Here is a 6000-nt window from a genome sequence, read left to right as displayed (position 1 = left end):
ATCGGTGAAGGTTAATTCACTGATGGTTCATTCTATCTTGATTGCATTTGGGATGGAAAGTCCGAAGAATATGCAAACGAATCGGCATATTCTGGAAAACAGATGAGTCTCGAGACATGTCATAAAAGACTGGGACATCTAGGTACTACTGGTTTGGAGATGCTCATTAAAAGAGGTATGATTGAGGGAATCAACATATCTTCTGGAAAGAAAAATCAGGCTGATGTATGCGATGGTTGTTTGGCAGGGAAGCAAGCTGCTTTCTAATTTCAGGGTATGAAATTGCCAAGATCAAAACGACCATTAGAATTAATATATTTGGATGTCTGTGACAACATGGAGCAACAAACGTACGATGGTTATCGCTGTCGATGACTATACGCGTTTTGTCGTAGTTTACCTAATGAAGCATAAGTCTGAAATCTTTGAGAGATTCATAGCGTATGAAGCCATAGCGTTAGCATACTTTGAAACCCGTATTTCAATGCTGAGATGCGATAATGGCGGAGAATACTTGAGCAACGAATTCCATAGATATTATAAGGAAAACAAAATTCAAATGATTTATACTGTTCCATCTGCTCCCCAGCAAAACGGAGTCAGTGAACGGATGAATAGATCATGAATGGAAAAGGTAAGAGCAATGCTTTGTTAAAGCGGGTTACCTAAAGATATGTGGGGTAAAGCATTGAATGCATTAACATATCTATTGAACCGATCTCCAACAAAAGGGTTAGAGTCAGATAAAATTCCATAGGAAATGTGGTTTAGAAGACGACCCAATTTGAAACATTTGAGAATCTTTGGATGCAGAGCATTCAAACAGATCCCAAAGGAGAAACGTCAAAAATTGGATTCCAAGAGTAAATCATTGATCTTTGTGGGCTACGCAAACAATGATTTTAGATTGTGAAATGTCGAAACACGTTCTATTGAAATTATAAGAAACGTATTCGACGAATCGGTCATAGTTCATCATGGAAATGGATCGAATGAAGTCAAACCTGTGGAACAGGATTTGACACTTCATAGACAATTCCAATTCAAGGATAACTATGAAGATCTCGGTGAAAATCAAGATCATGAGAGTGATGGTCGGGAATCAACTTCTGAGGAAGATTAGGAGAATGATAGTCATGGATCACCATCCGATGAAGATCAAACAGAAAATGCTACCATAGTTGAACAAAATCCAGATCCAGGTGAGAATCATGATGCTTCGGAGAAATCAGTTGGCGAAACTGATTACGGGAGTGTAAATGATAGTCAAGCCGATGGAGAGGAAGATGGAGACCAACAAGAATTGAGACGAAGCCAGAGAGGTAGAAGACCACCTCATTAGGTTTCCGACAAGTCTGGTGAAATTCCGCAGAACATCAAGGACTTGAAGGAACTAGTGGACTGGGAGGAATGGAAGCAAGTAGTTGCATTGAATGGCAACAATACGTGGACAGTGGTTAACTGTAGTTGCATTGAATGGCAACAATACTTGGACAGTGGTTAACTGTAGTTGCATTGAATAGCAACAATACTTGGACAGTGGTTAACTGTAGTTGCATTGAATGGCAACAGTGGTTAACTGTATACCAAAAGGAGTAAAACCAATATACTCAAAGTGGATCTTCTCGTTGAAAGAAGATGGAAGGCACAAGGCACGGTTAGTAGCCAAAGGATGTTCACAGCGACCAGGATTCGACTTTAGTGAAACATTCGCACCTGTTGCAAAGCTAGAAAGCGTTCCTTTAGCACTTGCACTTGCAAACGAACACATGTACATCAAATGGATGTCAAAACATCATTTTTGAATGGACAATTGGAAGAGGGAATCTTCATGAAATTGCCACTCAATGAAAACGAATAAAGTCAGATTGTTCGTCTAAATAAAAGCTTGTATGGACTAAAGCAAGCAAGATGATCTTGAAACAAACGTTTCAATGATGCTAACTTACTGATCAACCATACGGATTTTGCAAATAATCTTGACGACAGGAAGTCGGTATCAGGATATGCATATCAACTTGATGGGAATCTGATTTCGTGGTCAACGTAACGACAGCCAACAATCAGCCTATCATAGAGCGAAACAGAATTAATTGCACTGTGTGCTGCTGCAAAAGAAGGGATGTGGATAACAAAACTTCTTAATGAATTGGATGTGGTTATAACACCATTCATTATAATGGAGGATAGCATTCCGTGCATTAGCATAGCAGAGGAGCCGAGATCGCACCAGAGGATGAAGCATCTGGACATCAAATATCTCTTCATACGGGATCTCATCAAGCAAGGACGAGTCAAGCTGCAATTCATCCCGAGTATAGATCAACCAGCCGACGCATTCACAGAGGGGTTACCTAAGAACACGCATCGGAGATGTGCTGAATGTGCAAATTGTGGGGAAGTGATGGGAATAACATTTCACTACAGTCACTATGAAATGTAAATAAAAGCAATTTGCCATTCATCAGGTGCTTTACTTATATCAGTTAGTATATAGGTTGAGAATGTATCTTGATAGCCTGCATGTATGCAATATTACATGTAAAGCTTTAGGTGGGAAGCTTAGAGCAGTACAACACATGCGCGGCAGCTTAAGTGTGTGTGCTACAAGCAATAGTAGGTAGACAAGTCTAAGTGAAAATGGAGTATATATATATATATATATATATATATATATATATATATATATATATATATATATATATATATATATATATATATATATATATATATATATATATATATATATATATATATATATATATATATATATATATATATATATATATATATATTTATATATATATATATATATATATATATATATATATATATATATATATATATATATATATATATATATATATATATATATATATATATATATATATATATATATATATATATATATATATATATATATTTATATATATATTTTAATGATGCATTTTAATTCCCTACAACTCATTCTCAGACAGTTTTTCTATACAACCAATGCTACAGTTTTCCTACCTACAATGCTTCGAATAAAACCTATGCCAAAAGGCATACACCCTTTTAGAGTATAACTCATGGGTGTAAAAAATCTCTCCATCTGTGAAAAATGCTCAGTTTGCTAAGCCAAATACGTGTGCAAAGGTTCATTCAAATCAAAAATGGTCGATATTCGACCATAGGTCATTTGGCGCGATCTTGCTCAGCTGTATGTGAGCTGTCATGAATAACTCATGCATGAGGCTATTAGAGTGAAAAGAGAGAAAAGTCGTCAGTATAGTGTCACTCTCCAGTCATTTTCCTAAGCTTGAATGCATCAAATTTAGAACACTTAAGTTATGATGTAACTTCTTGCACTAAAAAATCAACAAAAAATTTACTTTTTCATCGATCTTAAAGGTTTGTTGTTGCAATTAAGTGCTATTTATACATATTTGAACACATTTTGTACACGAAAACAAGGAGAATTTAGAAATCGGCATTGATTCAAACTCCGAACAATTCAACGTAATCGCTAAGAGATAGATAGGCAAACCGTCTGAATACTAACTGTCATTTTTTTCAACGCCTGCTGATTTCGCGGAAGTGGCCCTGCTGTAAAGAATCATACATCACTAGGTGAAGGACATTCCAAGGCAATAAGGTATATTACAAAGGAGTGGCAGATAAGTTCTCGATTTGCGATCAGAGGTGGCGAGTTAAAAGTTGTGACGTCACAACAATAGTTTACGTTCGGCGTTCAGTGCGGATTTTCGACAAATTGTACTTTTTTCGAGTTTTTAACGTTTTACGGTTACCAAAGAACGCGAATGCAATCGTGTGGAGGTAAATCATGTGGTGTTTCGGTTTATCAAGCCTATAAGTTAGGCATAAACATACATGCTTCTCCCAAAAATCCCAATGTTGAGAAACGATGGCGTTTGCTCTGGCGGGTACCACATCTTCCCGCAATGTTTTTTATTTGTTCACAATATTTTCGCGCGGAGGATTTCGAGCATAGATTCCAGGCCGATGCCTGGCGCATTTTACATCGGAAGGTAATTTATCAATTTATCATTCGTAGCTGTCCAAAAGTAACTGTTTACGTTTTAGCCGTTCCAACAATTTCTACACTTCAATCGGTGAATTCATCATCACGGACGGAGCAGAGCTTTTAAGGCAATACGAGACAGATGCACCAGCTGAAAAATACGCTCCTTCGGCCATATATCAAAATACATATTTCACACCATTCGAAGAGAAGTTCATTATGAGTTGCCTGTTTGAAAATAAAAAAGAGCTCTCTAACAAACTTGGAATCGCGGAAGAAATATCCTTATGTGATGAAGAGGACGGCATGTGGACCTACAAGCCAGCGACCCTTGAGAAATCAGATGGAGTAGAGTACGCCATGAATTATATTGCTCGATCAGTTTTGGAAAGTAACCCCGAAATGGGAATTTACACCAATGAAATTGAAGACTCTTCGGAAGACGACTGCCATGAAAAAATATTTTGAAGATTTCTCTAACGGTGGGCTAGTTTAGTTAATCTATGACAATACCTGGGAGACACATGTTGTTCCTGATATTATCATAGCACCACAATATAATGCATTCGATACGATTTCAAACAAAATCTATATATTTTCCTATGCCAAACTGTGTTCAATTGGTTGTTGTGACGTCACGATCTCTGTACGCGAAACTGCCTAACACTTGCAACCACGCTCATCTGCCGCTCCTTCGTATATACCTTATTGATTCCAAGGAACGAAATAGTGTATAATAATCATGCTTTTTAATAAACTAGCTCTAATAAATCAATTTTTATTGTGAAGTGTTCGAAGTTTGAGACTGTTCGAAGTTTGAATCAAAACGGTACTAACTCTAGTCCTAGCATTTTTAGCATTATGGTTTTAGCGCCATTACTCGCTCTCTTAAAGGAATATAAATTAGCAAATAATAATTAAGGTAATGTTTCTTGTTATTAAAAATCGAAAAGGATGTTAAGAGTGTAAGAAATCTCGGATCATCAAAATTATTGATATAAAAATTCTAAGTTTTTTTCCAACCTCCGACCACACAGATCCCCTACTTGTTGACGCAAAAACTACATGCAAGCAACGCAAAAACTACCAGCATATGCGAGAAAGAAAATGATTAAAGCAAGAAGCTTTCACTTGAAACTAAATTTGTCCTCTAGAGTCTTATCTCGAACATCAATCCGAAACCTTTTTTCCTTAATCTTATTCCCTCCACATGGTCAGAGCAGTCAAAATTTTCCTGGCTTATTTTCACAGCAAATTTAAATTTTTCTCATATAAATTCACATTTGGCGCTCACAATATAAATGATTAAATAAATTAATATATACATTGTTGATATTTAGTCGCTTTGTCTTCCAGAATTTTTTTTTTTTTTTTCCTAAAAAACGCGAACGCGAAAAACAAAAATACGTCTACTCGTGCCCACGCTTGCTTCGATCTTCTCCAACAAAAACGATACGCTTGTGTTGTTAAAGTCAAAAAACATTACGGGCACAATATCACCAATCGTAAACGAAATTCGTTCTAGTGTGTTTAAATATAGTTGAAACAAATTTTAGGGAATGGCTGAGAACAAAAAGAAAGTGAACAAAGGAATTGATTCTGTCTGCGAATTCTGTAACTTTTGTAACAAAAAATTCCTTTGATTACAGTATTTTGTCCCACGTCTCCATATCATACAACCCCTAGGGCTGTATACCTTATAGTATTTTCTGAATGGCCTGGTTTATTTTCTTCAAAAATCACCTATGAACATTTTTCGGATGTCCTGCGTCTATAAGTTAAAGGGAAAGGAAAAAAGAGGTTTTTAACAAAAAGATTCAAAGATTCAAAGACTCAACGATTCAAAGTTTCAAAGATTAACAGTCTCAAAGATTCAAAGTTTTAAAGATTCAGAGATTCAAAGATTCGAAGAATCAAAGATGCAAAGATTCAAAGAATCCAAAATTCAAACGCTCAAAGATTCAAACTTTCAAAGA

The sequence above is a fragment of the Wyeomyia smithii genome, chromosome 3, assembly GCF_029784165.1.
Source record: "Wyeomyia smithii strain HCP4-BCI-WySm-NY-G18 chromosome 3, ASM2978416v1, whole genome shotgun sequence".
In the NCBI taxonomy this organism is placed as follows: domain Eukaryota; kingdom Metazoa; phylum Arthropoda; class Insecta; order Diptera; family Culicidae; genus Wyeomyia; species Wyeomyia smithii.
Note: the sequence above shows the minus strand (reverse complement) of the source record.